This window comes from Nomascus leucogenys, chromosome 17 (assembly GCF_006542625.1).
Source record: "Nomascus leucogenys isolate Asia chromosome 17, Asia_NLE_v1, whole genome shotgun sequence".
Taxonomy (NCBI): domain Eukaryota; kingdom Metazoa; phylum Chordata; class Mammalia; order Primates; family Hylobatidae; genus Nomascus; species Nomascus leucogenys.
In genome coordinates, this window is record NC_044397.1 from 12,586,892 (window position 1) to 12,614,046 (window position 27,155).

The 27,155-nt window shown below is 35.6% G+C and overlaps 1 protein-coding gene across 2 annotated transcripts in view; it reads right to left on the reverse strand.

The window, feature by feature from the left end:
- SCN2A (sodium voltage-gated channel alpha subunit 2) overlaps positions 1–24,742 on the reverse strand; it is a 152,075-nt gene extending 127,333 nt beyond the window's left edge. For both annotated transcript variants that reach the window (XM_030797166.1, XM_030797165.1), the window contains exon 1: positions 24,504–24,742. The gene's annotated coding sequence lies outside the window, so the exon portion shown is untranslated. The remainder of the gene's footprint in view (positions 1–24,503) is intronic.
- Between the last annotated feature and the right edge of the window lie 2,413 nt (positions 24,743–27,155).

Genomic DNA, 27,155 nt, shown 5'->3' on the forward strand with positions numbered 1-27,155 from the left:
AAGAAGAAGGAAAAAAAGTGTAATAAAAAAGAAATAATAATATTTTTTTCCTCATTTAATGTTGTTTGTTTAGCTCAACATGAAAATAGTATTAAGAAAGAATACTGTGTTGTTTCAGGCAAACAATATAAAAAATGAATGGATTTTCATTTGAAGGAAAGTCTAACTATAGTTTTACTATGGAGGTTGATAGTGGGAAAAATGCTACCAATATTTTAAAGTTCAATATTTTTTTGAGTTATGGGATATGATAAAAGAATATGATCTAATTAAACTAAAGAGCTTCTGCACAGCAAAATATGTATATATATATATATATAGATCAACAGAGTAAACACATAACCTAGAGAATAGGAGAAAATACTTGCCAACTATGCATCTGACAAAGGTCTAATATCCAGCATCTATAAGGAACTTAAACGAATTTACAAGAAAAAAAAACAAACAACCCCATTAAAAAGTGGCCAAAGGACATGAACAGACACTTCTCAAAAGAAGAAATGCATGTGGCCAACAAGCATATAAAAAACTCTACATCACTTATCATTAGAGAAATGCAAATCAAAACCACAAAGAGATACCATCTCACACCAGTCAGAATAGCTATTATTAAAAGGTAAAAAAATAACAGATACTGCAGATATTGTGGAGAAAAAGGAACACTTACTTATACACTGTTGGTGGGAGTGTAACTTAGTTCAAGCATTGTGGAAGACATCGTGGTGATTCCTCAAACAACTAAAGACTGAACTGCCATTTGATCCAGCAATCCCTTTACCAGGTATATACCCAAAGGAATATAAATCATGCTATTATAAAGACACATGCATGCATATGTTCATTACAGCACTATTCACAATGGCAAAGACATGGAATCAACCTAAATGCCCATCAGTGATAGAGTGGATAAATAAAATGTGGTACATATACAACACAGAATTCTATGCAGTCACAAAAAAAAGAATGAGATCATGTCCTCTTCAAGGACACGGATGGAGCAAGAGGCCATTATCCTCAGCAAAGTAACACAGGAACAGAAAACCAAATATGACATGTTTGCAGGTATAAGTAGGAGGTAAATGATGAGAACACATGAACATATAAAGGAAACCAACACAAACTGGGGCCTATCAGAGGGTGTGTGACAGGGTGGGAGGAGGAGAGGATCAGGAAAAATAACTAATGGATACTAGGTTTAATACCTAGGTGATGAAATCATCTGTACAACAGTTCTCAGGGGGAATGCTTTCAACTCTTCCCCATTCAGTATGATGTCATCTGTGGGTCTGTCATAGAGATGGCTTTTTATTACCTTAAGATATGTCCCTTCTATGCTGATTTTGTTGAGTGTTATAATCATAAAGTGATGTTGGATTTTGTCAAATGTTTTTTCTGGATCTATTTAGATGATCATGTGATATTTTTAACTTCTGTTTATGCAATGTGTCACATTTATTGACTTGTGGATGTTTAACCATCCCTGCATCCCTCATACAAAACCCACTTGATCATAGTGGATTATTTTTTTGATATACTGTGGGATTCGGTTAGTGCAGGATTTTGCCCACTTTCACCACTTCTATTCAACATAGTATTGGAAGTTTTAGCCAGATGAATCAGACAAGAGAAAGGAATAAAGGGCATCTAAATTGGTAAAGAGGAGGTCAAACTGTCACCGTTTGCTGAGGACATAATTGTTTACCTGGGAAACACTAAACACTTATTCAAAAAGCTCCTGCAACTGGTAAATGAATTCAGCAAAGTTTTGATACAAAGTTAATGTACCCAACTCAGTAGCTCTGCTATACTACCAACAGTGGCCAAGCTGAGAATCAAATCAAGAACGCAACCCCTTTTACGATAGCTGCAAAAAAAAAAAAAAAAAAAAAAAAAAATAGAATACTTAAGAATATACTTAACCAAGGAGATGAAAGACTTCTACAAGGACAACTACAAACACTGCTGAAAGAAATCACAGAGAACACAAACAAATGGAAACACATCAAATTCCCATAAAAATACCACCATTATTCTTCATAGAACTAGAAAAAATAATCTTAAAATTCATATGAAAAAAAAGAGCCCGCATAGTCAGAGCAAGACTAAACAGAAAGAACAAATTTGGAGGCATCGCATTACCTGAATTCAAACTATAAGGCTATAGTCACCAAAACAGCAGGTACTGGCATAAAAATCAGCATATAGACTAATGGAACAGAATAGAGGATTCAGAAACAAAGCCAAATGCTTACAGCTTTGACAAAGCAAACAAAAAAATAAAGTAGGGAAAGGACTCCCTATTCAATAAATGGTACTGGCATAATTGGCAAACCACATGTAGGAGAATGAAACTGGATCTTCATATTTCACCTTATACAAAACAATTCAAGATGGATCAAGAACTTAAATTAAGATCTGAAACCATAAAACTTCTAGAACATCAGAAAAACCCTTCTACGCATTGGATTGGGCAAAGACTTCATGACCAAAAACCCAAAAGCAAGTGCAACAAAAACAACAATAAACAGATGAGACTTATTAAACTAAAAAGCTTCTGACCAGCAAAATAAATAATTGGCAGAGTAAACAGACAACCCACAGAGTGGGATAAAATATTCACAATTTATACATCCAACAAAAGACTAGTAAATATCCAGAGTCTACAATGAACTCAAACAAATCAGCCAGAAAAAAAAACAAACAATCTCATCAAAAAGTGGGCTAAGGACGTGAATAGACAATTCTCAAAAGAAGATATACAAATGGGCAACAAACATATGAAAAAATGCTCAACGTCACTAATTATCAGGGAAATGCAAATCAAAACCACAATGAGATATCACCTTACTCCTGCAAGAATTGATACAATCAAAAAATAATAGATACTGGCATGGATGTGGTAAAAAGGGAACACTTTTACACTGTTGGTGGGAATATAAACTAGTACAACCACTACTGAAAACTGTGGAGAGTTCTTAAAGAATGAAAAGTAGATCTTACCATTTGATCCAGCAATTCCACTACTGAGTATCTACCCAGAGGAAAGGAAGTCATTATACGAAAAAGATAATTGCACAGCGCATGTTTACAGCAGCACAATTCACAATTGCAAAAATATGGCACTGGCCCAAATGCCCATTAATCACTTGTTGATTAATATATATATATTATTTTATGTGTATATACATATATATATTATTATACATATACAAATATATATGAATACTGCTTTGTCTTAAAAAGGAATGAAATAATGGCTTTGTCAGCAATTTTGATGGAATTGGAGACCATTATTCTAAGTGAAGTAACTCAGGAATGGAAAACCAAACATCCTAAGTTCTCATTCACAAATGGGAGCTAAGCTATGAGGACGCAATGGCATAAGAATGATACAATGGACTTTGAGGACTCAGGGGAAATGGTGGGAGGGGGCGAGAGATAAAAAACTACACATAGGGTACAGTGTACACTGCTTGGGTCAGGGTGCACCAAAATCTCAGAAATCACAACTAAAGAACTCATCCATGTAACCAAACACCACCAGTTTTCCAAAAACCTATTGAAATTTTTTAAAAAAGAAATAATGGGTAAAACAAACCCACATGACACATGTTTACCTGTGTAACAAACCTGCACATTCTGCACATGTGCCCCTTCACTTAAAATAAAAGTGAAAAGAAGTCCCACCTATTATTTGAGATGGGCCAGAAATACACATACACAGAAGTAAAATATCCAGACCTTATTGCAACCATAATGTGTATCCTTTTACCTTTCCCAGGCAGAATAGATATCTGGATAAAACACTAGTTTGTATTGCACTCTTTTTTCCACTTGAGACATTTTTCAGTAATTATCAGCTTAAAAAATAGAGATCATTTCAACTGAGAGATAACCAAAGCACTCAAAAGCCATTTTCATTGCATAGATTAATCAATACCCAGAGCCACAGTAAATTATACTCTTTATTGCAAATCAACACTTTGGTATGACTGAAATGTTTCTTTTCCCTTTTTTAAACCATCTAAAACACAATTGACATCATACACAGTGATGCAGAGTGACTAAAACGATGGGAAGCTCAGGCAAGTACAACAGAAGGTAATGGAATCACAGCAACATTCTGTGACAAAGATAATTTGTATCAACAAAGGTCAATATGAAGGACCTCCCAAACTGGTCTCAACTCATTGGTGTACCCCACTTGAGGTGATTCACCTTATTTTATTTCTGAAAATGATTTTAAAAAAAGGACAGATAAAGTTAATAGAGCAAAGCCAAGGTTAAAACATTTAACAGCACACCAATAACCTAGTATAACTTCCCTGTTTCACTTATAATTCAGAACTGGAGTATTTAGCAACCTCTGGCCATCTAAATGAGAAGACAACCTTGCTTCTCCTTGTTGATTTACTCTGTAGTACTTTAGAAACAGATATCAGCCTAGCAATGGTCCTATTAATGTGGACTGGAAGAAATATAGAAGTGGAAGACACTTTAGAGATAATCTAGTCCAGTTCTTTTACAAAAGATAAAATTGAGAATTATGGAATTTAGAAGTATAGTTAGCTCTCCGTATTTGTGTGGATTCTGCATCTGTGAGTCTAACCAACCATGGATCAAAAATATTTTTTAAAAATTGCATCTGTACCGAACATGTACAGCCAAATTTTCTTGTCACTATTCCCTAAACATTACAATATGACAACTGTTTACATAGCATTTACATTGTATTAGGTGTCATAAGTAATGTAGAGATGTTTGAAAGTATATGGGAGGATGTGCCTAGGTTATATTCAAATGCCACACATACCATTATATTTTTTTGAGATGGAGTTTCACTCTTGTCACCCAGGCTGGAGTGCAGTGGCACAATCTCAGCTCACTGCAACCTCCACCTCCTGGGTTCAAGTGATTCTCCTGCCTCAGCCTCCCGAGTAGCTGGGATTACAAGTGCCCGCCACCACCCCCAACTCATGTTTTTGTATTTTTAGTAGAGAAGGGGTTTCTTCATGTTGGCCAGGCTGGTCTTGAACTCCTAACCTCAGGCGATGCACCCGCCTCAGCCTCCCAAAGTGCTGAGATTACAGGCATAAGCCATCATGCCTGGCCACCACACCATTTTATATCAGGGACTCCACAGAGTTTGGTATTCATCTGAGTCCTGGAACGAGTCCTCCATGCATACTGAGGGATAACTGTATGCAGATGGTGACTTTCAGTTGCAGCCAGTGCTCATTTACCATTCCAAAAATCCTAGGGCCCTTAAGAATTATGCTAAATATATTCAGCCTATGCTCTGTGAATGAAACAATAAAGTCTGAATGACAGCACATCTGTTTACAGCATGGTTTACTGAATATTTTAAGCTCACAGTTAAGATTTACTGCTCAGAAAAAAACTATTCTTTTCAAAATATTACTGCTCATTGACAATGCACCTAGTCACTCAAGCGCTCTGATGGAGATCTGCAAGGAGATTAACGTTTTCATGCCTGCACTCCATAGATCAAGGAGTCATTTTGATCTGCAAGTCTTATTAAGAAATCCATTTTGGCCAGGTGCGGTGGCTCACGCCTATAATCCTAGCACTTTGGGAAGCCGAGGCAGGCAGATCACGAGGTCAGGAGATAGAGACCATCCTGGCTAACACGATGAAACCCTGTCTCTACTAAAAATACAAAAAACTAGCCGGGCATGGTGGCAGGCGCCTGTAGTCCCAGCTACTTGGGAGGCTGAGGCAGGAGAATGGTGTGAACCCAGAAGACGGAGCTGGCAGTGAGCCAAGCTGAGATCATGCCACTGCAATCCAGCCTGAGTGACAGAGTGAGACTCTGTCTCAAAAAAAAAAAAAAATCAATTTTGTAGGGCTACTGGTGCCATAGATAATGATTCCATGAATGGGTCTGGGCAAAGTAAATTAGAAAACTTTTAGAAAGAATTCACCATTCCGGATGTCATTAAGAACATAAATGATTCCTAGGAGGAGGTCGAAATATCAACATTAACAGGAATTTGGAAGAAGTTGATTCCAGTCCTCATGGTTGATTTTGAGGGGTTCAAGACTTCGGTGGAGGAAGTAACGGCAGATGTGGTAGAAATAGCAAGAGAACTAGCATAGAAGTGAAGCCTGAAAATGTGACTTAATTGCTGTAATCTTATGATAAAACTTGAATGAATGAGGAATTGCTTCTCATGAATGATCAAAGTAAGTGGTTTCTTGAGATGGAATCTACTCCCAGTGAAGATGCTGTGAATATTGTGAAATGATAACAAAGGATTTAGAATATTACATAAACTTGTTGAGAAAGCAGTGGCAGGTTTTGAGAAGATTGACTCCAATTTGAAAGGAGTTCCACTGTGGGTAAAATGCTATCAAACAGGATTCCATGCCAAAGAGAAATCTTTCATGAAAATATGAGTCAATCAATGCAACAAACTTCATTGTGGCCTTATTTTAAGAAGTTGCCACAGCCACCCAACCTTTAGCAACCACCACCTTGATCAGTCAGCAGCCATTGACATCCAGACAAGATCCTCCACCCACATAAAGATTATGACTTGCTGAAGACTCAGATGATTATTTGCATTTGTAAGCAAGAAAATATTTTTAAATTAAGGTAAGTACATTGCTTTTTCAGATGTAATTCTATTACATACTCAATAAACTATAGTATAGTGTAAACACAGGTCTTTTTTTAACTTTTATTTTAGGTTCAGAGGTACATGTGAAGGTTTGTCATATAGGTAAACTGCATGTAACAGGGATATAGATTATTTTGCCACCCAGGTAATAAGCATAGTACCCAATAAGCACTTTTCTGTGGTCCTCTTCCTCCTCTCACCCACCTCCCTCAAGTAGGCCCCAGTGCCTATTGCTCCCCTCTTTGTGTCCATGAGTTCTCATTGTTTAGCTCCCACTTGTAAGGTAGAACATGTGGTATTGGGTTTTATGTTCCTACATTAGTTTGCTTACTATAATAGCCCCCAGCTCCATCCATGTCCCTGCAGAGGACATAATCTTATAATCTTTTATGGCTGCATAGCATTCCATGGTGTATATGTATCCAGTCCACTGCTGATGGGTATTTAGGTTGATTCCATGTCTTTGCTATTGTGAACAGTGCTGCAGTGAACATAGGTGTGCATGTGTCTTTATGGTAGAACCATTTATATTTCTTTGGCACATACCCAATTATAGGGTTGCTGGGTTGAATGGTAATTCTGCTTTAAGTTCTTTGAGGAATCACCACACTGTTTTCCATAATTGCTGAACTAATTTACAATCCCACCAACAGTGTATAAGCAATCCCTTGTCTCTGCAATTTCTCCAGCAAGCAATGGACAAAGCACTTCCTGTTTAATAAATAATGCTGGGATAACTGGCTAGCCATAAGCAGAAGATTGAAACTGGACCACTTCCTTATACCATACAAAAAATAAACTCAAGATGGATTAAATACTTAAATTTAAAACCTAAAGCTGGCCGGGCGCGGTGGCTCACGCTTGTAATCCCAGCACTTTGGGAGGCTGAGACGGGCGGATCATGAGATCAGGAGATCAAGACCACAGTGAAACCCCGTCTCTACTAAAAATACAAAAAATTAGCCGGGCGTGGTGGCGGGCGCCTGTAGTCCCAGCTACTCGGAGAGGCTGAGGTAGCAGAATGGCGTGAACCTGGGAGGCGGAGCTTGCAGTGAGCCGAGACTGCGCCACTGCACTCCAGCCTGGGCGACAGAGTGAGACTCCGTCTCAAAAAATAAATAAATAAATAAATAAATAAATAAATAAATAAATAAATAAAATAAATAAAATAAATAAAACCTAAAGCTATAAAAACCCTAGAAGGTAGGCTGATAAATACCATTCTAGACATAGGACCTGGCAAAAGTTTCATGACAAAAATGCCAAAGCGATTGCAACAAAACCAAAAATTGACAAATAGGATCTAATTAAATTTAAGAATTTCTGCATAGCAAAAGAAATTCAACAGAGTAAACAGACAACCTACAGAATGGGAGAAAATATTTGCAAAACATGCAACCGACAAAGTTCTACTATCCAGAATCTATAAGTAATTTAAACAAATTTACAGGCAAAAAACAAAAAACAACAACAACAACAACAAAACACCATTAAAACGCAGGCAAAGGACGTGAGCAGACACTTTTCAAGTGACATACATGTCAAGAAGACATACATGGGACAAACATATGAAGAAAAAACTCAACATCTCTGATCATTAGAGAATGCAAATCAAAACCACAATGAGGCTGGGTGTGGTGGCTCATGCCTGTTATCCCAGCACTTTGGAAGGCTGAGGTGGGTGGATCACTTGAAGCCAGGAGTTGGAGACCATCCTGGCCAACATGGTGAAAACCCATTTCTGTAAAAATACAAAAATTAGCTGGGCCTGGTGAAGGGCGCCTGTAATCCCAGCTACTTGGGAGGCTGAGGCAGGAGAATGGCGTGAACCCGGAAGGCAGAGCTTGAAGTGAGCCAAGATGGCGTAGCTGCACTCCAGCCTGGGTGACAGAGCAAGACTCCATCTCAAAAACAACAACAACAACAAAAACAACAACAACAACAAAACACAGAAATAAAAACCGCAGTGAGATACCATCTCACACACCAGTAAGAATGGCTGTGATTAAAAAGTAAAAAAGGTAAGTCTCTTATAGACTAGGAAGTCAAAAAAATCATGTGATTCACTTTGTGATAATTGCTTTTCTGGTGGTGTGGAACTGAACCAGTAATATCTCTGAGGTATGTCTGTAAATAAAGGATGTGCCGATAGAACACCACAATTACACCTGAATTCCATGGCAAGGGCTGAAGGAAGAGCTAGTTTTGCAGCAAAAGCAGGACACTGCAAGTCTCACTAATGTTTCTGAAATATTTCCCACCAGATGGGAAAGTCTGAACTTATGACTTATGGAGAACATTTTTAAATTAATGTGAATACCAAATCGTGTACATTTTTTTAAACTGGAAAATAGTTGGAAGGGAAAGAAAAAACAATATTTTTATCTTATGTAAGGGTAGTTAATAGATAGTTTCATTTATGATGCTGATGGTTTCTTTTAAAATAATGGAATGAAATAAGGCAATACATGCATTCCAAAAAGCTAGAAAAAATAGAAGAAGAAAAAATAAAGATGGAAAAACTGCAGTTGATATACCCCTATGGGAAAATCAAGAAAAATATAAGAAAAGTAGAAACCACAAAACAAGTTATGAGAAGAAAAATCAAATATTATCTGATACTTAAAATAATAAATTTTGAATTGGTTAATTTATAATTAACCAACACAAAGTACCAAATTAGATCACAAAGCAAAAGTTGAACAGATGTTGTTTATTTGAAAGAAGCATAGAACAAATTGCCAAAATTAAAAATTAAAAAATGGACAAAAATATATTGACAAATACAAACAAAAATGTAGGTTTTACAGTGTTATTAGAGAGAAAACATATCTCAACGCAAATAACTTAAATGAATAAGTAAGGTAATTTTGTACTTGTAAATGTTCTAATAAATATATACTGGTCATAAAATCACGAAGTTAATAGTAGTACATTATTATGCAAAGCTGTTAGAAATTCAGCACAATTGTAGAAGACGTTAATTCATTTTTCTTAGCTTTTGAGAGACCAAAAGCCTGCAAACAAAATTATTAACTATGCTAAAATCTTCGGATTTTTCTACAAAATGTGTACGTCTATGAAAGTGAAATTGTCAAAATGATGTAAGAAGTGAAATCTTGATCAGGAAATTAATAAGGAAATGAGTTAAAAGAAATATGTAAAACCACTTTAAAATAACAATAAAACATGTTTATAGGTGAGTTTTTATTTTCTAGCAAATAAATATTGATATTATCTAGAAACAATTTATTTCCACATTTTGTAAACACATTCAAAGGATAGAAAAATAGGAAAATTACTCAAAAATATTTTTGAAGCAAATATAAATTTGATAGTAAACCTTTTCCAAAAGACACCCTCAAAAATGAAATCTACAGCCAATATCATTAATGAATACAGTTATAAACATCTTAAATAAAATATACAACTACTTAATAACATAATGCACCAAAATAAGATCCAAAATAGTAATGAAAAAATGATGCAGTACTTAAAAATATATTAATGAAATACATGACATTAATGGGCCAAAACAGAATCTTAACTACATCTAGATGCTTAAAAGTCATTTAATAGATACCACATTTATTTATAAATTATCATAAATTCTCTTTGTAAAGAGAAATATCCTTACATTATGAAGTTGATCTGTCTCAAATCAAATTTACATCAATATATCACTAAGGATATTGATGTAAATGTAATTTAGTGAAGAGCCACTATACATATTTATGTCAAAGTTAGGAAACAGCAGGAAATTTGCACTATTAATATTTTCCAGGAAAATCTGACAATATAACTGGGGGTAAACATTGGTTAGAAATAAGTGAAGGAATGATTGCTTAGAAATATTAGTAAAGAAAGGCATGACATAATTGTCCTAATTATTTACAGACAACATTATGTACATAGAAAAGCTAAAAAGTCAACAGAAAAATAGTGAAATTAATAGGATATATCAGTAATATAGTTATACCTATACATTTCTCTGTATAGGTTCATTCATTCAGAAACTTAAATACTGTCAAGCATCTATACTTGATAATTGTAGTGTAATGTGACTATATAGACCAGAGTCTGCAACTTAGTTTCTATAAGGGATGATTTAGTAAGTATTTTTGGCTTTGTGGGCCATATTGTCTCTGTTCCAAGTATACAGTTCTCACCTTATACGATGAAAACAGTCATGGAAAATTTATATAAAAATCAGCATGGCTGTGTCCCAATAAAACTTATTTATGGACATTAAACTTCAAACTTAATATAATTTTTACATGTCATGAAATATTATTCTTTATCTCTCCAAACCATCTTAAAAGAGGCTGTAAAAGACCATGGTTTGCTGAGTCATAAATAGGCTATAAGTGACCTCTCAATGATATTATCACAAATCAATCTGGTAGGTGTTATGCACATCAAAAACAGAACTGTCAAAGTCTATGTCATGTCATGAAGAATTTCGTGAACTTCATGGAAGAAAGATTACCAGCTCTAGAAAGGAGACAGAAGCGAATTTGGAAAGTAAAGGTTAAGAAGGGCAGGTAGAAGATCCTGAGGAGTTTAATAAACCAGTGAAATCATCTTCTGTTCCAGTTCATGTAGATGAAATAATAAGAACCCCCCTATCCTTTCGTGTTCTAGGAAATTACTGTAAAGAATGACCCTTCCCCATATAGCACAGGCAAAACTTACAAATGTCCCCCATTCACCCATGATGAGACCCAACACAGAACTTCAAAATTCCCATTCTTTACCTCATAAATGATAAGCTAAACTATCCGTCCCCACTGACCAATGGGAACAAAATGCCTATTAACCAAATTTTGGTTAAGATTTTCTACTTTCCCCAAACCCCTGAATTTTGACTTACTTTCAAGATGAGGCAGCACGCCACCCCCCTTACATAGTCCCTCAAGGTAGCAGGCTGGTCTCAGAGTGGAACATTCTCTGTCAGATCATACCACCCTTAAATCCCTCTTCTCTCCACCCAGTTCATTCTAGCCTTGTTTACTCCTCTCTCTAAAAGAGAAATCTTTGCCTAACTCTTGAGATCCTTGCCCTTTCCCCACCTTGTAATCATCCCTGAAGATAAAATCTCTCCTTATCGTGAATAAAAAATAAAAATCTGACTTTTGTTTGTCACAACCCTATGTAAAAATCAGCAAGAATTTCCTAGTAAATAAAATTTTCCTTTTTTTGTTTAATGGCATGATGTTCTTTTTTAAATAAAAAATTAATTTAAAAAAGTGCATTTTCAGAGAAATAACTGATAAGTAAAATGCATTTACTAGTTTTACTTTAATAAGTCTTTGGGATTTAAGTAGTGTTTTTTTCATCTTAAATTTAAACGATATATACTTGATAACTGAACACGAGGATAGACAGCAGATAGATTTTGCAGTTAACTTGTATGATATATTTATATTAGTTAAATGTTTTCTTCAAATGTTGAAAAAAATTCCCCTCTATATTTTTTCCAAAGAATTAAGATTTTTATTAATATCTTGATGCATTCAGATATGCAGAATATGTGCATGGGATATTTCTAAATTTAGATATCTGTGTCTAGTTTTATTACCTGTGAACTAAGTTTTCCTGACTTGCTTCTATTTTTTTTTCGTACTTAGATCTTGTCTATGGGATTTATATAGACACCAACAATATAAGATTTTCTTTAAAAGCACATTAATTACTATCACATCTAAGCTCTACTCTGGAGTCAGACTCCTGGATTTTATTTTGTCTTAGTTTTTAGCTATATGATCATGAAGGTATTTAAAATCTATGTTCTTCAGTAGCATCATATTTTAAATTTAGTCACAATAGTACCTAATTCACATGATCGTTGTGAGGATAAAAAAATTGGATTCATGTGAATTATTTCAACAGTGCCTGTATTATAGTAAATATTTCATAAATGTTAGCTATTATATTAATCAAATCTTAGCAGAAAACAGATGACACACCCCAAGAGGAGATTTTAATTGAGAGATTAAAATAAAAAAGGATTATTTACAAAGGTATATTAGGGTTAAGGAAAATAAACAAAGCAGGGTGCACCCCAAGGCTAGCAGCAGTAGGAGGCAAAAGGAGGAAATAATTACTAGAATCAGAGGGAGTAGGGGCCACTTGGCAGGAGTTGTGGTGTTTACATTCAACCACAGTAATCTGGCAGGGAAGGATCTGGGGAATAAATGCCCTTACCTCACTCATGGCATAGAGAACTTAAACCACACAAGATAATCTTCACTGGGCCGGAAGAGACCTAACATATCAACATATGCAGCACTTTGCGTGAAACTCCTGAGACAAAATATCATCATGCTATCTTTGAAAGTGTACATGTGAAAATACACCCTTTGACTTTTTTCTTTTATTATTTCTACTCCTATTATCGTTTCTTTTGCTTTATTTTCTACCACCACCACTCTCACTTGAATCACGGATGTTCCATTGGTTCTTACCACCTATTATATTAGAACATCCCAAATACTTGTCCTTGTCTATGAGCCATTCAGCAACACACTTTGTTGTTGTTGTCTAGTTGGTTGGTTTGGTTTGGCTAGATTTTGCTTACATGTTCCTGAGTCTGTTTTTGCTACTTGCTGTAAAGGACACTAGGTTCTGAAACATTTTCCTGTATTTGTTAGAAACACTGTCACTAAAACTAAAATAGTATATACTGAATTATAGTCAGAAACCATCACATCTTTTAGAATGTTTTGAGTTGTAAAATATATTTAATATTATATTAAATCATATATTGTTCTGTTGATTACTCCTTATGGTCTTTAATAATAAGCAGATTTTTTTGGTTGAGTCAATTAAGGTCAGAAATTTGGGAAACCAGAATCTCAGAAAAATGATGAAGAACACGAGATCAAATTTGTTGGTAGTTAAGGCAGTATCTCAAATCATTCTACAATTCAGGTTTTGAAATTCTTGCAAAAAACACATTCCTTGCCATCTCAATGTCAGAAGAACACTGCAACCTACATTTTATCCTTTCCTATAGCAGCCAGGTCATTGTATTTTATAAGTTGCATTCTTGAAGATAGATAGATAATAATGATGTGGGGGAGTTAGGCTATGTATACATGTGTGTATATGTTTGTGTGACTATTGTTGGTTAATCTGCTATTGGTTGTAAAAATTACTCGTGGAGTTAGCTCTTTGTGAACAAGATTTGGAAATAGAGATTTTTTTGTGTGTGTATGTGTGTGCCTGTGTGTATGTGTGTGTGTGTGTGTGTGTGAAATAGGGAGAGCAAGAGGGCACTGTCTCCCTAAATTATAATTATTATTTACGTTTCTGTTAAAATTGTCTATATACCATATCCATATCATTTTACAAATCACCATAAAGTCTACTCAAACACTAAATTTAAAAGCTATTAAAGGCAGTTGTATTAAAGCAAACTTTTAAGAGCTATTTTAATAGGTCACTTGAAGTAGGACAAAGTTATGTTGTAAAACTAAGAAACTCCAATAGTACCTTGATTGAAGTTTTAAATGAGTAGAGCTCAGCATATGTATTACCTCCTATGGAAGGCAGTATATGTAGATACTGGGTAGCTTGATAGAACCATACAAAACAATATCTGTCCTTATATAGTACACAATTAAATATGACAGATGACCCAGGTCCACATATATCTGGCTACTTCACATTACAAGTGTAGAGATAGGTGCAGAGTATAATGGAAGTATATGCTGCATATGAAAACAGAGAACATCATAAAGGAAGTGACATTTGAGTTAGATTTGATTAGGACAAAAGTTTATATACATTTCTGAAGCAGAGGAGATTATTAAGAAAAATTCACTGAAATCCTGGAACCTATGGAGGGCAGAAATATATTCAGTGGAATTTTTTTCATATATGATTATGTGGAAAGGGATCAATTTTATCATAGCTGGTTAGCATATTTATATTAGATAAGACTTTCTATAAATAAAGTAGTATAGACATTAGGTGGTAAACAATGGAAAATACCTAAGCTGCGATTTAGAACAAAACATGCTTGAAGACTCTTTAGGAGAGTTAACTGGGTGGCTTCCATTAGATCTTGGTGATTTATATAAACTAAGGTAGTAAATAATTTTATTACACTTAAGGGATTGAAAGCACAAAACGATGAGGTCAATTTTCCCAACTGAATTGAGCAGGAAAATAAATAACATTCATTGTCCCTTATTCACTAAGCTAAGGCGTGCTTCTAACTGAAACTAAAAACAAAACATTTCCAAGAAATCTGGCATTGTTAGCATTATTTCAATTTATCTTTAAAAAAAGAGTATAATTAACTTCCTGTGATATGGTCACTAGAGATTAGACAGTGAGAATACTGCAATGATTAAGTCCCGGACAAAATAACCAGCTTTATCACATCTGTAAAATGAGACCAATGCTTCGCTCCACACGGTTGTAAGAATTAAAGCAACCTACATAGTGAAAGCTCAGGACGCAGCATATGCAGGACCAATATTAAATTTTAAGTGTATGCTCATCCTATGACTAAAACAGCATATTTTTAAAACTTCTTATGTGCCAGACATTGAGTGTGGTATTTGGGAGACAGATATGATGACCAAGTTCCTGACTTTGAGGAGCTCACAATCTACAAGATGAACAAGCAAACATTTACTCTCATTTAAGGTTTGATTTTATAACACTAATATGCATTTTATTTCTATTGGTGTAAATACTGAATGAAAAATCAGGCAGATTGCATGGGGTCATTTGTAAATGTGAATCAGCCCAATAAAGTGAAAGAGAAAGCATAGTGCCCCTTAGTATGCTTAAAGGAATAAATTTAAGTTTCTAAGATTCATTAATTTATTCTACAAACATTTTTAGTCTCTTCTATAGATCAGGAAGTGTTCTAAGCATTTGTGAAACATCAGTGCACCAGACAGATAATAATCTCTGCCCATTTGGGGCTTAAATTACCAACAGGAGAAATACAATGTATACAGTATGCTATAACGTGATGTGTTAGAAGGAAAGGAAAGAAAAGAAAGGAAAGGAAAAGAAAAAAAGAACAAAGCAAAGCAAATGATAACAAAGAAAAGAAAGTATAGAAGAATATGGGAGATGATAAGAATGAAGTTAGAGGAAGGGGGCTGAGATTTTTAAATAGGATAGTAAAGAGTAGATATTATTTAGAAACAACATTTGAGCTCAGATTTTAAACAGGTGAGGAGGTTAGTCATGTAAGTGCCCGAGGCAAAAGGCTTCTAGGCAGAGGAAACAGCCCAAAGAATTGAAGTGTTCCTGCAATATTCAAGAAATAGTGAAAGTGAATGAGGGAAAGAAAAACTGGAGACAAATTCAGAGAAATACTGTAATGGGATGGAGACCAGGCTAAATAGAGCCTTTTTGGAAATTGTCAGGTGGCTTTTACCCCGAGAAAACTGGAAATCACTTGTGGAATATTGAGCAGGGATGTGGCGTAATCTTACTTCTCTCTTGCCATGTTGAGAATAGATTGTGAGAAGTAGAAGAATAAAGTCCAATTAGGAAATTAAGGCAGAAATCCACGAGAAACTTGATGGTGGCTTGAGCGGGGTAGCAGTGGGAAGGTGGCAGCACATAGATCCTGGGTATATTCTGAAGTTGAAATCAACAGGAATTTCTCAGGGATTGAATGTCAGATATAAGAGAAAAAGAATAATCAAGGATGATACTAGAGTTGTTAGCCTGAGGATGAGGAAAACTAGAGTTATCTCCTGAAAAAAGTAAGGTGGGGAAAGTGGGGATTGGAGCAGGTTGGTTGGGAGGACTATCAGAAATTTAGTTTAGGGATGTTAACTTTGCAGTGTCTTCTAGATATCCAAGCCAAATAAGCAGTTAGACACACAAGTTCAGCTTGGCAGAAAACTGGAGGTAAATATTTGGATGTCATCGTGATTTATATGGCATTTAAAGCCATAAAACTCAATGGGATCAAGAAAGTAAATAAAGAAGAAAAGAAAATCAGGGACAGAATCAGGGACATCCAAATAATGAAGTCTGGGAAGGCAGAGTAAAGAGTAAAGTGACTGTGAAGGAGTGAACAATAAGCTAAGAGAAGAGTCAAAATTGTGTGCTATCCTGAAATCCAATGGAAGGCAGTGTATCAAGGGGGAGACAGTAATGAACTGTCTCCAATATTGCTGGATGGTCAAGTAAGATGAAAGCTGAGGATGGACTGCTGAATTTGGCAATAGGGTGGTCATCAGATTTCTATCAGGAGCTGATTTGGTAAAATGGTAATAGTAAAAACTTGACTAAAGTAGATTTAAAAGAGAATAGAAAGAGAGACATAGATAGAGAGAATACAGCAAACACTTTCATTAAGTATTTTTGCAAAGACGACAAAAAATAAAAAAAGATAGTTGAAGGAAGTAAAAAAAATTCAAATATAAGAGCAATAATAAAATGCTTGTATGCAAATATAATAAAGAGCTAAAATTACTAATGCAGGAGAGACAGAGAAATAAAATGCTCTAGAGATGCCCTTTTGTAAGTCAGAAAGAGTAGGATCTAGCGCACAGATGCAGGAATGATTTTAGATAGAAACAGGGATAGTTGATTTAAGGTAATGGGTGGGAGGTCAGGTTATGTGGGTGCAGAACCTGTTAGGAAGGCACATGTAGTGATAGAAACCTGTAGGGAAAAATCTCTTCTGATTGTTTCAATTTTCTCACTGATTTAGGAAACAAAGTTGTCAACTGAGAGTGAAGTCAAGGTAGGAGGTATTGGTGGTTTGAGGAGAAAAGAAAGCGTATGAAATCTAAGTACAAGACCATGGGAGAATAAGTGATCCAGGGACATGTGCCATGATTGCTGGGCATCGATCTAGGGACATGTGGCATGATTGCTGGGCATCATCAAGGACCCACTTGTGCGTGTGTCCAGCTGCAAAAGTGCAGGCATGAAGTAAGGTGGGAATTGAATATGAGGGTGAAGATTTAGCCAGACAGTTACCAAAAAACCAACCAAACAAAGAAACATTGAGCGGGGGAGTTTGTGAAGTATGTATGTATACACAAGGAGTGACTTTTATGAATAACTGTGGAATTTATCTAATGAAACGAAAGGGGACATTTATTGAGAGACAATCAAAGTATGACAAGATCAATTATTTAGAGGGCTGGTGTGATTAAAGGATTGAACTGGAGTTCTAGATGAAATGCTCTAGAAAGGTAGGGTAGGATGTATGAAGGAAGGATTATGGGCAGGCCACAGTTACTGGCCATGAAGAGTTTCAAGATAAAAACCATGGGAGTGGATGTCTGAAGAAGGGTAAAAAAAAACATGATCATTGGAGGAAAATGATTTAACTACTTTACAGGATAGTTTGTTAAGAGGCCATACATATGCATATTGACATTACCGAGATTTGGGTAGAAAGTGCCAGTGGAGAAAATTCCAGTGTTCTTGGAGCTAAATTCCTGTCTTCTAAGCATTACACATTCATGAAAACTCCTTAAAAGATGCATATCCAAATGTGGAAATAATTTGAATCCATATTTTATCCTGCTTTTACTTTTATATTTGAATAGATTTATGATGCTGTGAATCTAGGTTTGTAATAACAGCATAATTTACCAACAGTTTTTTTCTGCACACAATTGAATTCCCTGGAAAGTCAGGCTTAACATTATTGGAGTGACATCATTCCTGGTGATATAACTAAGGATTCAACAAGAGTCATTAGAGATTTCAGTTGGTGGTATAACAAGGCCAGTAATTGGAGCAGCTTAGCTGAATGCCCTTTGTCTAACTGATAGGTCATTTCACATTTTAACTTTCTTACACTTAGGCAACAAAATCATAAACAATTTAATTGAATAGACTGATTAAATGTAGAAGTTTCTTGACCCTTAGAAGTGGAGTGACTATGCATCCCAGTTTACCTGAAACCATCTTGATTTATACCTGTCGTTGTGGAGAAATTATTAACAAACTGCACCCTGGTTTAGATGACACATTTTATGGTAACCCTGTCTACATAACTAGGCTCCTGTCTTCTAGGACTGTTAATTCAGGAAATAGTAAGTGTAGGTCTAAGCACTTCTCGCAGATCCTAGCTGCCCGACAATTGCTGGGCTCCCTCATTTGCTCAATCCAGGGAGACACAGTGTATTAGTCACTTCTCATGCTGCTATGAAGAAATACCCAAGAATGGGTAATTTATAAAGGAAAGAGGTTTAATTGACTCACAGTGCTGCATGGCTGAGAAGGCCTCAGGAAATTTACAATCATGGCGGAAGGGTAAGCAAACACCCTTCTTCTCAAGGTGTCAGGACAGAGAAGGACAAGCAAAGGGGGAAAAAACCCCTATAAAACCATCAGATCGAGTGAGAACTCACTATCACAAGAACAGCATGAGGGTAACCACCCCCGTGATTAAATTATCTCCCACCGAGTCCCTCCCACAACACGTGGAGATTATGGGAACTACAATTCAAGGTGAGATTTGGGTGAGGATACAGAGCCAAACAATATCACACAGAAAAGAAGGAAAATATCCTAGCTGGAAATGCTGGGCTGATACAGAGACAGCGTCACCATTGCCCTGACCAGCTTGCTTCATGCCTTAGACATTTCACATTTTGATATCAGTTATTCAGAGAAGAGGGATAGTGTCAGTCTTCACTTATCATAATGTTATCATAATCTCCCTTTCCTTTTTTCATGATATTTCAACCACTACCCTTCATATATGCTTAAGAGAACTGTTATTTCGTTGTCATTTCCCCATACATATCACACAACACAAGATGTAGCAGAGTAATTACACAATCACATAATTGTATACTTATTTGCTAATAACACAAAGACATGTTCATGTTCAAAGCATATTATACTCCCAACTAATCCTAGATACCAGCAAAAGACTTAACAACTTAAAACTATAAAAATAATCTAAACAATTCAAAACACTTTTCGTGGGCAATTGCTTCCTAAGATCATTTTATCCCCCTAAATGTTATTTTAGTAAGTACAAACAGCTAACTGAAATCACAGTTTTTTACCCTCAAAAATATTTTATCACATTCCAATAAATAAAATATACTTAAATACCTTTGATTCTTAAATCATTTCTCTAAAATGTTTCACTAATAAACAAAAAGATATTACATGATAAAATTTTTTCATTATTATTATTAATGTAGTTAGTAATTATGTCTTCTTCCACATAAAGGTTTTGACTGAAAAGTTTAATGGAACATTACCAGAAAAAAAAATTATACTTCTGATTTGCAAAATCCACCTCTACCTCTCCTTCCACCAACCTCCAATTTCACTAAACTCAAATGGATAAAGAGGAGATAACACTAATGTATGAGTGTTATAGAGAGGTCAGCTTTTATTTTTCTTCTTTCCTTTCCTTTTCTATTTATTTATTTATTTTTGACCCAGAGTTTCTCTCTATCGCCCAAGCTGGAGTGCAGTGGCACGATCTCAGTCCACTGCAACCTCTGCCTCCTGGGTTTAAGTGATTCTCCTGCCTCAGCTTCTGGAGTAGCAGGGATTACAGGCATCAGCCACCACACCTGGCTAATTTTTGTATTTTTACTAGAGATAGGTTTTCACCATATTGGCCAGGCTTGTCTAGAACTCCTGACCTCAGGTGATCTGCCCGCCTCGACCTCCCAAAGTGGATTATAGGCAAGAGCCACCATGGCCCATCTACTTTTCATTTTTAATAGAATTTCATCTCATATTCTTGATGCAGGTTATCTTTTCCTAATAGAAATAATATTTCAGTGGCCACTATTATATTGCCAATGGCATTCATTACTATCAGCAAAATATATACATAACTCATCAATGCCTGTGCCTTCTTTAAGGCTTCCCACTGCCATTTCATGACAGGTGAATGCATGACAGGTGAATTAACAGAGTCTCACTTTGTCACCCACGCTGGAGTGCAGTGGTGCAATCTCAGCCCACTGCAACCTCCGCCTCCCAGGTTCAAGCGATTCTCCTGCCTCAGCCTCCTGAGTAGCTGGGACTACAGGTGCCTGCCACCACACCCAGCTAATTTTTTATTTTTAGTAGAGACAGGGTTTCACCATGTTATCCAGGCTGGTCTCAAACTCCTGACCTCAGGCAATCCGCCCACCTCGGCCTCCCAAAGTGCTGCGAGTAAAGGCGTGAGTCACTGCGCCTGGCCATCACATTGACTTTCTCTCTACACAAGTCCTGGTGAAAGTGCTAATGAAACTGAAGGATTCAAAAAAGGAAAGAACTTGAATAATTAATTTAGATGCTGGCAAACCAGCCCTTAGTAATCAACTAGATATGTATAATAGATACGTGTTGGTCTAATTCAATACGAGTTTTAAATAGAACCTGTTTTTAAATAGGTGGTTATGAATAAGAAATTGATAACTGAAGTATGTAAAAGCTTCATGTGAAAGTGTTATTAGTCTCCAATTCAAGAATTAATGTGACTAAAATATATTCTGCAGGAAAGTATTTTGCTACTGAGGATTAATTATTTCTTCCACAAAGTCCACATGCCACAAATAGCCTTTACTGAGGAACAAACTGATTTAATCAGAGGAGATACTTCGTCTTACAGACAAGGATTTAATTTCGAAAAACAGGCCACCCAAAGTGAGTTACACCAGCTTTGCTCATTATCATCAACCACCCTTTCTTCCTGTGTCAAGGAAAGGCATTTTCAAACCTTCCTTCTGTCTCTTTCAGGACCTTGACGTACTTTTGTTTCTTCTTTCCTCAATTTTCTCTCTATTGACTTCATACCTTACTCTACAAAAGGCTTAGGTTTTTCTAATCCTCACTAAAGTTAAATTACCCTGAACAGTACCTTCTTTCTCAAGGTATAAAATGTTATCTCTCCTACCTTTCCCTGGCAAACCTCTTAAAACTTAAATATACTCCCCAGATTTCTCATGTCCAATTCAGTCCTCAGAGCCCCTGTCTCTGCCATTCAACTAAACCTCTTCTCTTAAAATTCATTTATGACCTAATAATGATAACTAAATCCATCATCTTTACTCTATCCTCTTATGAACCAACCCCTTTATGGGTTTTCTATTGTTTCTGATCCCTATTTTGATATTCAATTTACCTGCTTTGCCTCCTATGATATTGTTATTCTGTCAACTTCTCACATTATTTTCACACAATTTAATAATATTTTTCTACACTTTTTTACTCTCCTAATCTTACAATTATGCCCCCAGTCATCTTCACTTCTCTTTTGTTCCCCATTAATGTTTAATTATGTATGACCTAATTTTTGCCCACAACTGCATGCAGATCTACATATTCAGCCTTAACCACTAATCTGATACATGGATATAACATGTTCAGCTCATTATAGAACACCCCAGTGTATGAGTATGTGCCAGTATGTCAAATGCATAACACCAAAAGCCAAATTCATTATCCTTACTTTTACTGCCCCAGGGGGAAAAAAACAACTGCAACAACAACACCAACAACAGAAGCTTCAAACAGATTGGGTTATTTACCTTTCTCTACAGTTTTCCTGTATGATGCCTATCGTTCTCCATTTTCTTGTATTTACTTGCCTCACCTATGTACCTGGAATAAGCAACTTTCTGTTTTTCTTTATTTATATCCAATTCACTCTTAAAGGTCTAATTTAACTGTCACATCCTCCTAAAATCTTTTCCTCTGAGCCCCCCATGGACAGAAATTGACATTATTGTTTTGTTCTGAATCCCAGGATGTAACATGGTGCCTGGCACAAGATAGGTGCTGATATTTCTGTCCCATTCACTTTCTCATCTTTCTTCATTCCTTATTTTGAGGTATAGTGGTATCTGCACATGTATATTTGCATGTTAACCTCCCTGAGGTAAACTCCGTGACTAATTATTTCTTTATCTCTACCATGGACACTTGGTTGATACGTGGTATTCCACAAATATATGTAGACATGACACATTTTAATCCCTTTCTTTTCTCAAGATATTGAAAAAGTAGGGTAAAGCCTGTGCCTAGTAAGTGAACAAAGGAGGAAAGGCTTGGACATGAGATGATATTCTTATAGCTGTTAATAAATTAACCTATATGTACAATCTTTTCTATTAGGTAGGAGGGAAAGTCATGTGGCCATCCACATCATTCATGAGCATAGGGTAGAAGAGTATACACCACCTAATAATGAAAAAGGCATACTAAGAAACAGAGTTTCCATAGTTGTCATACAGTTTTCTGGGATGCTTTGACAAGAAAACTAAGAAAATTGAGCACTGCATATAATATGCCATCGAGCAACAGTATGCTGAAAGAAACTCTATTTTACAGAATATAACCAAACACACACACACATGCACACACACACGCACACACATGCACAGTGAATATCATCATATGTGGTCTATGCCATCCTGATATGTTCACACTAGAGGTAAATTGTGTTACTGCTATGGAAGATATGGAACTGTCAATCAGTGTTTTAGCCTTGCCTTATTGTAATTTAGTACGTGACTCTGGGAAATCCACCTTATGTCTCAATTACAGTTGCTTTTCTTTAAATGATAATGGGGATAAATGGTTAAATATCTGTAATTCTAAAAATCTCCATGTATATGGAGCCATGTGGAACTACAAACTCTATCGATTCCACACATTTAAAAAACATGTTTTTTTCATGGTTTGTCCAAACCATTCTATAAAATCATTCCCCATAGGTTTCACAATCTGACATGGCAAAACTACCTCTTTATGGGAAAACAATGACTGAGATAAAAACATCCTGATGCACCTCCACCGCCTGCCACCTCCACCATCACACACACACACACACACACACACACACACACACACACACACACACACAGCTCTTTCCACAGGAGAAAGAAGCGAGGCATTTAAAAACAATCTTACGAAACTATTTTTAAAATATTTGTAAAATCTATTTAAATTTCTCTAAATGAAAATCAGTGGTTTTTAAATGTAGGATTTCTATATGTCTTTATTCCTGTTATTCTGATAATAGTCAAGCAAGGATTTAAGGGAAATCACGAGAAGCAGCAGAGAGAAGCAAGGCTGTTGCATGCAACTTCCACCTCCTGAGTCATTCCACTCTTTAACACAGATAGTGTCACATGACCTAAAATAATTTAAAATGTGAGCACCTTCTATAATATCAACTGTTTAAAATGGCCACAGTTCTATTATCCCAAATCCAATAAAATACAGAAAAAATCAATTTTCATGGCAATTAATTTGTGTTCAGCACACTCCTCACATCCATACTGGGGGAGGAGGGAGGGTCTATAGTCTCATTCCAAGTCTATTAAACACATTACATAAATCTTGATTCATGTGGGAGAAATGACTTACGTATTATTTCTAAGAGGTAAAAATAAACACATAAACAATCTGTACCATCATAGCCAGCAGAAATCGTTCAAAAGGCCTTTGGACTCAGAATATTGGCTTGCCTCTGAGGCTGCAATCAGAAGGCTCAGCCCTGGGCTTTGGCAGAGCCACTGCCATGCTAATCTGCTTCATTATATCTCTACAATTTGTTCACTGCATTAAGGAGCAGTATTTCCCTTGTGAAAGGAAAACCCATCCTTCACTTTGAAAGCTTTACCTTTAAAAGGTAAACAAATACAGCCAGAGACAGACACCAACAGCTAGAAAGCCAAAGAAAAAATAAAATATGGTATGTCATAGTCAGAGCTCATTTCAGCCTAGGAAGATTTTAAATTGCACAACAGCTAGAATTAGAGCTTTTGAATCTCTTAGATCTGAATACAAGCTAACAAAGCACACATCTTATATTAAATGTCATTCTTAACATAGATAACGATCCGTGGATAAGTCAAAAATAGAATCATGCTGGCTTACCTGAAATAAAGAAAAATGTAAATCATAACACAGAATCCACGTATGTGTTGAATATAACAGTCTCCAATGCAATTCTTCAGAATTTTTACTGGAGTAGAAAGTAAAATCTCACATGTGTTCTATCCTCATTAAAGAAGAAAAAAACAAGAAAGGATGACCACATCATCCTCCCTCCTTTGCCTTAGCTTTCTCTTCTGACACTCATTCGATGGTACCCAATGTCTGTTAGAAAACAGCATGCTAAATTAGAAAAATAAATAAATAAAGGCAGCATCTTACATGACAGCTCCATCTCCTGGTCAAAAGTGGAACCATTTTAATTCACGTTCCTTTGGCTATGTAGCAATCAGCACATAAAATTAAATGATGTACAGCCCATAATTCCACTCTATTTGAAATCAACTACTTTAATTAATTGTAATTTAAACATTGAAGAAGAATTATAGTATGAATTTTTAGAATTATAATTCTATTTTGGGGATTTAAATTTATTTACATTATGTTTAAACTAAATGTAAGCTTTTCTCATCATTGAAAACTTAAGATTTATTTAACTTTATATAGCATCTGAAAAAGTAACATGTATCTCCTATAAAACGATTTTAGATGTCAAGCTTATTGTTAATGAACATCATATCTCTTTGTGGAGAAGTATAAGTTTTTGTCACTAGAGAAGTTAACACACAACACTTGTGTTGTTATTGTTTGGAGGAATGTTGAAAGGTTAAAGATAAAGCAGGAAAATTAAATGACTTAAAGACAAACTTGAAAAATCTTTAGTTAATCTGAGCTAAATACAAAAATACAGATGACAAGTTACATGCAATATGAAATTTGATAATTGTAGTAGTATACTATAGTGTGTAGTTATATCTTCTTAGAGAGATAAGAGAAAATTAAATCGTCAAAAGAATCCATTTGGTAAATGACACCATTTATAGAATCAAAGTTTTACTGAGCATATGATGTTCTCAATACATGTTTGTTTAATTAATTACTCTTTTTATGAACAGTTGTGAAGGCCAGGATCTTTTTTTTAAAACTTGAAGTAAAAGGATAAGCATTTTTTTCCCACTTTTTTACAATACCATTTTAATTTGGGGCCAAATTGATCTTTAATTTCCTATTGCAGTAACGCTGTCCATGGTGCTGAGAACCAATTTTAGAACTCATGATGAGTTCTAGGTCTTAAACGGGTCTGAAATACTCTTTGTCAGATTTGATATAAAATTTACCATTAAAAGTCCCCAGATAAGCCAGAATAATTGATAGTATCTAATATAAAAATAGTTAAGTAATTTTTTTATCCACGAAATATGTATATACACATGTCCATCAGAAGCCAAAATGCTGATAAATACATTTAATAAAATACATGATCGCAAGCTACGTTTTCTTTGGATTCATAATATTTTATTTTCTATGTGCTAAAGTTATACTGAATAGATTGCTTTAGCATAAGGTTGTTCCCACACTATTAAATAGACGAGGAAACCAAAGCCCACTCTTCAGTAACTTATCCAGTATTAATAAGCAAGTCAGAAGAACAAACCCAGTTTCTTAAATTTTCCCTTACTTCCATTTCTACAACATTATTAAGATGTATTAGTTTGGTTTTGAAAATATATTTTTAACACTGAACAAATAAATAATTAAAGTGACTTGGTAGATCAATTATTTTAATGTATACACTCAACTATTTCATCTCACAAGTTTCCTGCACTATCATAAGATACATAAACTCTCAGGGCACATAATTATGATGATTTTACCAAATTAATTTGCAATTTCAACAAATTACTCCTGATGGCCAAGAAGCTTAAACCCATAAGATTAAAGCCTAAGATGCCACAAATATGAAATATTATTGATACTTTATTTTTAAAATCATGGGAATTTTACAATAATTTACATAAAATTTAAATGTTTTTCTTAACACAGTAATCATTTTCCCCATAGTCTTGAGGGTAAATTTTATCCTTAAGGAAGATGTGCCTAACTGATCCTGGGATTTTGTGTACCTCTAGGCACGCCATCTTATGCCCCTAGGGATACAATATCCCAGTTTCAAGACCATAGGGTTATATGACACAGAAACTGGAGCAATCCTTTTCAACCCTAAGTCATATCACATACTCTTCTTCTCAAAACTTTTTAGTAGCTACCCATCTCCTTGTGAATAAAGTCTATGCCTTTCCCAGTGTTCACAATGCTCACAATCTGGACTCCTTTACTTCTCTGATGTTATTCTTGCCCTCACTCACTCTTCTTTAGCCATTTTATCTTCTTTCTCATTACTCAAACGTGGCAGGTATGTCCATTCCTGAGGAGGTGTCCACCTTTTAATCTCTTTGCCTGGAAATCTCTTACATGGGCTCCATATGGCTCACTTCCCTCATTCTTGTCACAGCTCACAGCTGCCTTCTTACTGAGGCTGGCCTTGACCCTCAGTACCACACACTATCCCCTCCTCTGGTTTTTCCCTTTAGTATTTAGCTGACGTACTATATATTGTGTCTATTGTCCGCCTCCTCCAAGAAAAATGTAAATTCCTTGAAGGCAGAGATGTTTGCCTGTTTTGATCACTTCCGTAAACGTGGTTCACAGAATAGTATCTGAAATATAAGACTCACCCAAATAATCATAGAAAAT